The following is an 11,485-nucleotide window of genomic DNA, read 5'->3' as shown; positions in this document are numbered from 1 at the left end:
CCAGGAAGTATATAGTCCGGAATACCGTTCTTCCAGTTTGTCCCTGGGATAGTATTACAGGTAGGCCACACCCCTGGGGAAACTCCCCCTAGACTGACCGGCCGCTTAGGACGCAGTCATGTGATCCATCATGGGAACCACCACTCACAACTGGAGTCCAGCCAAGTTGACACACAGCTCCAACTATCACAGCTACCAAAAAGATAAAATATATAGGAATAAATCTTACAAGAGGCACAAAACACCTATACAAAGAAAACTACAAAACACTACTACAAGAAACTACAAGGGATCTACATAAATGGAAGAACCTGTCATGTTCATGGGTAGGAAGACTGACTACTGTGAAAATGTCAATATTACCCAAAGCAATCTACACCCTCAATGCAATCCTGATCCAGATACCATTGATATTTTTTAAGGATATGGAAAAACCAATTATTAACTTCATATGGAAAGGAAAGACACCTACGATAAGCAAAGCACTGCTGAAGAAGAAAAACAAAGTGGGAAGTCTCACACTGCCAGATCTCAAAATCTACTATATAGCCACAGTAATTAAAATAGTGTGGTATTGGTACAATGATAGACAGACAGACCAATGGAACACAATTGAAAACCCAGAAATAGACCCATCCATCTACTTCTGATCTTTAACAAAGGATGAAAACCAATTAAATGGGGGAGAGATAGCCTCTTTAACAATTGGTTCTGGCAAAATCAGATATCCACTTGCAAAAAAATGAAACAAGACCCAGACATCATGCCATACACACACACACACACACACACAAAAAAAAAAACTCAAGTTGGGTTAGAGACTTAAATGTAAAACCCAAAACTATAAAGCTCATCAAAGATAAAATAGAGGCAAATCCAGAAGTCCTAGTTTATGGCATAAATAGACTGTCAAGCATAACCCAAAATGCACAGGCAGCAAAGGAGAAGCTAGATGACTGGGACCTTTTAAAAATTAAATTTTTATGTGCATCGAAAGACTTCACCAAAAGGGTGAAAAGAGAAACTACAGATTGGGAGAAAATATTTGGCTATGACATACCTGACAAAAGACTCATCTCCAAAATTTATAGAAAACGTCAACACCTCAATGCCAAAAAGACAAACAATCCAATTCAAAAATGGGCAAGAGACATGAACAGAGACTTCACTAAACATGATATACTGGTGACCAACAAACACATGAGGAAATGCTCATGATCATTAGCCATTAGAGAGATGCAAATCAAAACAACAAGATATCATCTCACCCCAACAATAATAGCAAAGTTCAACAAGACAGAAAATAGCAAATGCTGGAGAGGTTGCAGAGAGATTGGAACTCTTATACACTGCTGGTGGGACTACAAAATAGTACAACCATTGTGGAAAATGGTATGGTGGTTCCTTAAAAACTGAAAATAGAAATACCATTTGATCTAACAATTCCATTACTAGAAATATATCCTAAAGAAGTGAGAGACGGGACGTGAAGACATGCATAATCATCTTCACTACAGCACAATTCACTATAGCAAAGATATGGAAACAACGTAAATGCCCATCAACAGATGAATGGATAACCAAATTATGGTACATTCACACAATGAAATACTATGCTACATTAAAGAATAATGGAGAATATGCAAATTGTCTCACAACATGGATGAATTTAGAGGACATTATGCTGAGTGAAATAAGTCCGTCACAGAAGGACAAATATTGTATGAGCCCATTATTGTAAAAAGTCAAGGAAGGGTTTACTTAGGAAAGGGAATTCACTTTGTAGGTTATCAGGGATGGGAGGGAAGGGGAGGGAAAATTTCAGACTAGTTGGGGGTCACATGTTGATTTGGGTAAGGGGAGGGATGGTATGGAAAGAGTCTGTGACCAGCATGATGACATTGGGGAAAGGGAGGTCACTGAAACATGCACATAAGATATACACAACAGAGGCAAATACTAGTATATGCACAAATCTGCATTACCACTAACACCAAACACCAGACTATAGATAAATGCATAGACTACTGAGAAGATCAGGTGGGGGTCGGCAAACAGGAATGTACCCTACACCAAGGATAGACTTAGCTGAAGATAATCTTGCCATACTCATTACAGAAGCAATAGAAGACAGAGTTGGAATAATCTCTCAGAGACAGCCAAACACCTTGGGAGAGAGAATCAACAAGACTGCCAACTTGGGACCATAGTATTGGTGGACACCAGACTCAACTGGCACAACATAGTACATAAAAATCTTGTTCTACAACCTACTTTGGTGAGTAGTGGCTGGGGTCTTAAAAGCTTACAAGCAGCTATCTAAGATGCAACTATTGGTCTCCTCTCATCTGAAGCAAAGAACAGTGAAAAAAATCAAAGGCATCTGGAAACAGTCCAAGAATATGATGGACTTCGAGACCAGAAGAACTAGATGGTGCCCAGCTACCAATGCCAACCACTTGAGAAGGGATCAAAACTGGAGATACTGGATAGAGTGAGAGGAAAAATGTGGAACAAAATTCAAAAACATAAAAACGACCAGAATTACTGATCAGATGGAGTCTGGTGGGACCCCCAAGACTATGGCCCTGGGATACCTTTCATGCCTGAGATTGGACTCACTCCCAAGGATCAGCTCTCAGCTCAACAGTAGAAAGACTTATAAGCAGAACACCCAACCCTGGGTGATGCACCCACCCACTCTAGGGAGGTACATGCCTTAGAGCAGTCAGCCATGGGGCACCAGAGGGGCAGCAGTCACTTGCAGGGAAAACTAGACAGACCGATGTAAGAAGGCCATGGGGGGAGGGGTGGTCACAGGGATGGGAGAGGAGGGGAGTGTGTTAAGGTAGGGGATGTGATCGGGAGTGAAATCAAATGTACATGAACTGTTGAATGTAAAATAAATTTTGCATTGTAAATTTGCACCCAAAGCACAATTTAAAAAAAGGGGGGCGGGGGAGAATGGTCACTGCATGTAAGCATTCAAAATGGCTGCACCCTCTGGACAGCCAAATTCCACAGCTTAATCTGTCTCCTTCTTTACTGTTTCCCTTTTTACTCATCAGCCACCAATGCAGTCATCTATGGTGCCCCAATTTTTAGGTTAATTCTCAGGTTCTAACACCATTTGGAAATATTCAGACTGTCCATGTCATCAGGATAGCTGATGACAATAGTCTGCAGCTCTGTTCATCTCCTTATTCACTGTTTTCATTCAGGTTCTTCTACTAGTTTGTGTTTAACCCACTTCTGTATCCTTCCTTTCAAAGCTCAGGACTCTGGGATTACCTTCTGTATCTGTGTCAATTGTTTTCTCTTTTCATTGTTGAAGAGGGTCTGTGTAGTTTGTCTGCCTATTCCACCATCTTACCAGAAGTCCTTTCTTTATTTATTTTTTTCATCACTTGATTTCTTGACTGCTGATTTCATGGGTGTTGATTGTGGATCCAAGTAAAATGAAATCTTTGAAAACTTTCAGTCTCTTCACCACTTACAATAAGGTTGCTTATTGGTCCTGTTGTGAGGATTTTTGTTTTCTTTATATTAACTATAGTCCACATCAAAGATTGTAGTCTTTGATCATCATCAAAGTAAGTGCTTCAAGTCTTCTTCATTTTCAGCAAGCAAAGTTGTGTCATCCACATATCACAGGTTGTTAATGAGTCTTCCTCTAATAAATATTCTTAATATAGTCCAGCTTCATGGATTATTTGTTCAGCATACAGGTTGAATAAGTATGACAAAAGGATATAACCCTGACACATCCCATTTCTGATTTAAAACCATGCAGTATCCCCGGTTCTGTTTGAATTACTGCGTCTTGGTCTCTATGAACACAATTAAGTGTTCTGGAATTCCCATTCTTCTCAATATTATCAATAATTTGTTATGATCCACACAGTTGAAAGCCTTTGCATAGTCAATAAAACACAGGTGAACATCTTTCTGGTATTCTTTACTTTCTGCCAAGATCCACCTGACATCAGCAATGATATCCCTAATTCCACATTCTCTCCTGAATCTGGGTTGAATTTCTGCCAATTCTCTTTAATGTACTGCTGCAATTGTTTTTGAATTATCTTCAGCAAAATTTTACTTTCTATAAACTAATGATAGGATTCGATAATTTCTGCATTCTGTTGGATCACCTTTCTTTGGAATGGTACAAAAAGGGATTTCTTCCAATCACTTGGCCAGGTACCTGTCTTCCAAATTTCTTGGCATAAACTAGCAAGTGCCTCCAGTACAGCACCCATTTGTTGATACATCTCAATGGGTATTCCATCATTTCCTGGATCCTTGTTTTTAACCAATGCCTTCAGTGCAGCTTGGACTACTTCCTTCAATACCATCAGTTTTAATATGATGTCTCTGTATAGCAAGCAGAAAGTTTATCCAGGGCTCATTCTTTTGGGCTGCATCTGTCTTAGATATATCACTCAGGAGTTATGAAAGCTTAGAGAACAAGAGTTTCTTAAGTAAATGACTCTACAAGTTCAATCTCTAACAGTGGTTCTCAGATTAAGCATGCATCAGAATCCCTGGACAACTTGCTAATGTACCTAGTCCTGGACCCCTCCAAAGAGTTTCTGATTCAGCATGAGGCCAATGCTGTTGGTCCAGAGACCACCCTTTGAGAACCACTGCTCCAGAATACACTGCAATAAATCCCAGACAAGCAGCAAACAAATTTAAAAAAAATATTTTTTTTTTGTATTGTTTTGTTTTGTTTCGGTTCTTACACATGGCTGCTACACATTTTAATAGGCTTTCATTTTTCATAATACCAAGAACTATAATTTATATTCTAGAAGAAAATACACCAAAATAGTCACAGTATCTCTGGGTGGTAGAATTTATGTGTTTTTGTTTTCTTCTTTTTGACTTTTCTGTATTTTATAAATTGTTTACAATGAGCATGTAAAACTTTTATAATCAGATTAAAAATATATATCTAAATGCTAAGAAGAGAAAGATAAGGTTGAACAATACACTTGTTGGAGGGCTTGATGCTTCTACCCACTAGCTACAGACAGAGCAAAGGGGAAAGCATTACAGTAATAAACAACATTGGAGCAATGTCCATGTACTGTTTTCTCACATGCACCAATTCATTTAATCTCTGTCAGCCTGAGGAGATGGATATGGTCATCCTTATCATAATCATCGTCATCATCACCATCCTCATATTCTGCACTTAACAGATAAGGAAGCCAAAACACACAGATAGTAATTGAAGAAGCCTGGATTTGGAGCCAGCAGGTTCTGCTTCCTTGGAGCATGCTTAATCCCACATGCAGGGCTTCTTGACCACTCAGGCATCCCTATTTGAACAGATCTTAGAAGGGGTTTTTCTCCCAGGCTTTCTCATATAAATGCCACAGTCCCACAGGCCACTGATAAATGTTCCCTCCAGATATCACCACCTCCACCTGCCAAGAGGCTATGCCTTTCCTCATGACAATGAGAAGAAAACCCTCTTCAATTGGGATGGACCAGCAGCAGACAGAGGACAAGTTTCCCAGTCAACTCAACAAACATCTCTCAAGGGCCTATTGTAACCACATCCACCAGGCATTTTATATACATTCTCTCTAATCCCAACACCCTCCAAGATAGTTTGGTTTTTTTAAAATTACTTTCCCCATTTCGTAGATGATGGAAGTACAGATCAGGAAGGGTAAGTGACTCTCTGCCCACCCCTAGGTCCCCAACGCAACCCCCAATACAGCAAACATCCCAGAGCTGAGATTTTTCTCTTTTCCAAACACCCACCTCTCCCCTATCTCCCCTGTCTCCTAGGCAGATTTAGCCATTATTGGTTAGTATACCTTCATGTTAATCATTAACCATATTTTCAGATCTCCTCTCTCCACAGCAGGCAGATCTTAGAAGAGGTAAAGAAGAAAACAGAGGGATTAGATTCTTGGGTATAGCAAGAGGACTTGCCTGAGGTGGGGGATGGAACAATGGGGAGTGGCAGAAGGCAGCTTGCAGATGGGGGGTGGGCAGGAATAGTATCAAAATATAGGCATGTGGTAGAGGGAAGAGGGGAAGCTGAAAGTGACAGACACCTCCTTCAACATATTAGCTTCTCACAGCCAGCCAGGCCCAGCAGGACTGGGCAGCCTTTGGGCTTCACTAGAAGGGAAAGTGCCTTTAACGCAACGTGAACTAAAATACCACCAGTACCCAGGCACATTAAGGCTAGGCCCATTAAGAACCCAGTGGACCACCCAGGGGTTGCCAGACCCTAACTGGACAGTTCTTTGTTTTAACTTCTTGATCGAAAAATAGGTCAAGGGAGAGGGGGAAGTATCTTAGTTACCTAGGGCAACTATAACACATATACCACAAGTGGGTAGTTGTAAAGAACAGGAATTTATTGTCTTAAGTTTTTGGAGGCCAGATGTCCAAATCAGGTCATTGACACTAGGGAATAGTCCCTCCTTGTCAGTAGCCCCAGGACTTCCTTGAAGTTCTTTGACAACCCTTGGTATTCCTTGGTGTCTGTCTTCCCTTTGTGTGTGTCTGTGTCTATTCTGCTTTTTTTAATAAGATACTCCTCAGAAGTGATTAGGTTTAGGACCCTCTCTACCCAGGACTGACCTCATTAACATAACAAAGAAAACCTCTATTTCCAAATAGAGTCATCACATTCATAACATTCCATCCACTGGTCCCCAAAAATTCATGTCTTTGCCACATGCAAAACACATTCACCCTATCACATCATCTCAAAGTCTTAAATCAACTCCAACTCCAAAATCTCATCTTCTGAAGCATTTTTAGATACTGAAATATGGATGAGACATTAGGTATACTCCATCCTCTTTATCTGTGAACCTGTGAAATCTAGACTACAAGTTATCTGTTCCAAAGTGGAACAGGCATAAGGTAGACATTTCCATTACAAATGGGAGAAATTGGAGGGAAGAAAGGGATAACAGGCACCAAACAAATCCAAAACACAGCAGAATAAATTACATTAGCTCTAAAGGCTTGAAAATAATCCTGTCTTCTCTAAGATCATATGGACAATGGCCTTGACCTCCAGCCTCTGGTTGTTGGCCATATCTGCTGGATTCTGATGGAGACCTCTCAACCCTGGGCTTCAGTTCCACCTTCCAGACCCATTGGGATGGAAACTCTGCTCCTTCAGCTTTGGGAAGCCCCATTCTCCTAGTTCATCTAAGAGGCAACCACAGCCCCTGGGGCCCAACAAGTCCATTCTTTTGCTCCATGGGCATGGCAGCCCAGCCTCCTCAAATTTGGGCAGGGGCTCCATCCCCTTGGCACATCTTAATGTCCGTCTCACACTCCAGAACCGAGTTGATGAAGATCTGACTCTTTGGAATTTAGGAGGCTATGGCCTCACCCTTTGAGGTCTAGGACACAGTGGCTCCATCTTTGAAACTGACAAGGGTCTACTTCCCTTGTTCCTTCCAATAGTTCTGCTGATCTCTAAGCTACTCCAAGGATGGTACTTTTCCTTTCTTGGAGGACAATAGATGTAACTCTTGTGGCCTGTTCTCTGCCTGTAGAATTCTAAGAGGCAGATAGTGCTTTTTCTCTTTTCTGTGTCCCTTTCAGTGTAAACTGACAGGTTTTCTGCTGTGGTAGTTGGTTAGATCCATCAGTCACAGGCTTAATCCCTTTAACAATAGATTGTGTAGCCACATCCTTGGTGAACATTCTAGGAAACATGTCCTTAGTTTGTACAACAGAATTTTCCAAATCTTTAAGGTTTTTTTTCATTTTGCACAGTTCATTTTTAAGTCCATCTCTCTCCTTGTCATATTTTATTGTAAGTGGCAAGAAATCACAGGGTTCCTTTAAGATCTTGCTTAGAAATCTTTTCAGCCAGATATTTAAGTTCATCACTTACAAGTTCTACTCTTCACCAAACATTTGAACATAATTCACAAAAGTTCTTTGCCAATACATAAAAAGCATCACCCTTCCTCCATTGTTGAATCACATCTTCATCATGTTCTTTTAAAGCGTCACCAGAAGCATATTTAACAGCCACATTTCCATATGTATTCTCTAAGACAATAGACACGTTCCCCATAGCTCTCCTCACTTCCTTCTGAGCTGTCATCAGAATTACCTTTGATGTTTATAATTATACCTATAGTCTCTTCAAGGCAATCTAGGCTTTTACTATTAGGCACGTTAAAACTCTTCCAACCTCTACCCATTACTCAATTCCAAAACTATTTCCACATTTTAGGCATTTATTAGAGCAGCAACCCATTTTTGGTATCAAATTCTGTCTTAGTCATCTACTCCTGCTATAATAGAAATTCCACAAATGGGTAACTTTAACAAATAGAAGTTTGTTTTCTCACAGTTTGGAAGGTTAGAAGTCTGAATTCATAGAGTCAACTCTAAAGAAAGACTTTCTCTCTGTGTTGGCTCTGGAGGAAGATCCTTGTTTCTTTTGAGCTTCCACTCATGGGTGATTTTCATGTGGCTTGGAGTCTCTCTTCTCCCATCTCTGCTTTCCTCACTTGCTTGTTTAATTTCTTTTATAACTTAAAAGGAATTGACTCAGCAGAACAAAGAAACCATAGGAATCCATGAAACATCTCACAACATGTATGAGTCTGAAAGACATCATACTGTGTGAAATAATGCAATTACAAAAAGACAAATAGTGTATAACACCACTATTATAAAAAGTCAAGAATAGATTTACACACAGAAACTTTCTTTGATGGTTACCAGGAATAGGAGGGAGAGGGAGGCAGAATCACTAACTAGATTTTTGTTAGGTGCCATCGAGTCGGCTCCAACTCGTAGTGACACAGCAGATGGAAACACTGCCCAGACCTGTGCCAGCCCCACAATCCTTGCTATACCTGAGCCCATCATTGTAGCCACTGTTTCAATCCATCTCGTTGAGGGCCTTCCCCCTTTTCATTGACCCTCCACTTTACTAAGCATGATATCTTCTTTCAAGGAGTGGTCCCTTCTGACAACATGACCAAAGTAGGTGAGACAGTCCAGCCATTCTCACTTCCAACGAGCTTCCAAGGAGCATTCCAAGGCTGCGCTTCTTCCAGGACAGATTTGTTAGCTCTTTTAGCAGTCCATGGTACTTTCAGCATTCTTCACCAACACCACAACTCAAAAACATTGACTCTTCTTCAGTCTTCCTTATTCATTGATCAGCTCTCACATGCATATGAGGCAATTGAAAATACCATAGCTTGTGTCAGGCAATTGAAAATACCATAGCTTAGTCTTCAAGGAGATATCTTTGCTCTTCAGCACTTGAAAGAGGTCTTTTGCAGCAGATTTGTTCAATGCTATATGTCATTGGACATCTTGACTGCTGCTTCCGTTGACTGTAGAACCAAGTAACATGAAGTCCTTGACAACTTCAATTTTTTCTCCATTTATCATGATGCTGTATATTGGCCCAGTTGTGAGGATTTTTGTTTTCTTCATATTGAGGTGTAATCCATACTGGAGACTGTAGTTTAATCTTCATCAGTAAGTGCCTCAAGTCATCCTCACTTTCAGCAAGCAAAGTTGCATCATCTGTGTATTGCATGTTGTTAATGAGCCTTCCTCCAATCTGGATGCCATATTCTTCTTCATATAATCCAGCTTCTCGGATTATTTGCTCAGCATACAGATTGAATAAGTATGGTGAAAGGATACAGCCCTGACATACTCCCTTCCCAATTTTAAAACATGCAGTGTCCCCTTGTTCTATTCAAACAACAGCCTCCTTGTCTATATACAGGTTCCTCATGAGTACAATTAAGGGTTCTGAAATTCCCATGCTTCTCAGTATTATCCATAATTTGGTACAATCCACACAATTGAATGCTATTGCATAGTCAATAAAATGCAAGTAAACATCTTTCTGGTATTCTTTGCTTTGAGCCAACATCCATCTGACATCAGCAATGATATCCCTCATTCCACATCCACTTCTGAATCCAACTTGCATTTCTGGAACTTTTCTGTCAATATACTGCTGCAACCATTTTTTATTTATCTTCAGTAAGATTTTACTTGTGTGAGATATTAATGATATTGTTTGATAATTTCCACATTCTTTGGAATGAGTACATATATAAATCTCTTCCAGTCAGTTGGCCAGATAGCTGTCTTCCAAATCTCTTGGCATAACTGAGTGAGTGCCTCCGGTGCGGCATCCATTTGTTGAAACATCTCAATAGGTATTCTGTCAATACCTGGAGCCTTGTTTGTCATCACTTCCTTCTGTGCAGCTTTGATTTCTTCCTTCAATACCATTGGTTCTTGATCATATGCCACCTCCTGAAACAGAAGAACATCGACCAATTCTTTTGGTACAGTGACTCTGTGTATTCCTTCTATCTTCTTTTGATGTTTTCTGTACCAGTCAGTATATTGCCCATAGAATCTTTCAATATTGTAACTCGAGGCTTAAATTTTTTCTTCAGTTCTTTCAGCTTCAGAAATGCCAAGAGTGTTCTTCCCTTTTGGCTTTCCAGCTCCATGTCTTTGCACATTTCATTAAAATAATAGACTATGTCTTCCTGAGCTGTTCTTTGAAATCTTCTGTTCAGCTTTCTTCTCTTGTCATCTCTTCCATTTGCTTTAGCTACTCTCCATTCAAGGGCAAGTTTCAGAGTCTCTTCTGACATCCATTTTGGTCTTTTCTTCCTTTCTTCTCTTTTTAATGACATTTTGCTTTCTTTATGGATGATGTTTTTCATGTCATCCAACAATTCTGGTTTTCAGTCACTGGTGCTCAATGCATCAAATCTATTTTTTAGATGGTTTCTAAATTCAGAAGGATATATTCAAGGTCATATTTTGGCTCTTGTGGACTTGTTTTAATTGTCTTCAACTTCAAGTTGAACTTGCATATGAGCAGTTGATGGTCTGTTCCGCAATCAGCTCCTGGCCTGTTTTGGCTGAAGATATTGAGCTTTACCATCACCTCTTGCCCCAGATGTAGTCAATCTGATTCCTGTGCATTCCATCTGGTGAAATCCACATGTATAGCTGCTGTTTGTGTTGTTGAAAAAAGGTATTTTCAATGAGTAAGTTGTTGGTCTTGCAAAATTCTATCATGCAATCTCCAGTGTTATTTCTATCACCAAGGCCAAGTTTTCCAACTATCGGTGATTGTTCTTTGTTTCCAACTTTTGTGGTCCAATCACCAGTGATAACACCACATCTTGATTATGTGTTCTGTCAATTTCAGACTGCAGAAATTGGTAAAAATATTCAATTTCCTCATCTTTGGATTTGGTGGTTGATGTGTAAATTTGAATGATAGTAGTAGTAACTGGTCTGCCTTGCAGCCTTATAGATATTATCCTATCACTGACAGCATTGTACTTCAGGGTAGATCTTGAAACTTACTTGTGGACGGATTTTGAAGATGGCAGACTAGGCAGAAGGACTGCACAGACCCTCTTCAACAAAGAAAAGGGAAACCAATTAACACAGACACAGAAGATAATCT

This window comes from Orycteropus afer, unplaced genomic scaffold (assembly GCF_000298275.1).
Source record: "Orycteropus afer afer isolate SDZICR_OR568_19922 unplaced genomic scaffold, OryAfe1.0 scaffold00354, whole genome shotgun sequence".
In the NCBI taxonomy this organism is placed as follows: Eukaryota; Metazoa; Chordata; class Mammalia; order Tubulidentata; family Orycteropodidae; genus Orycteropus; species Orycteropus afer.
Note: the sequence above shows the minus strand (reverse complement) of the source record.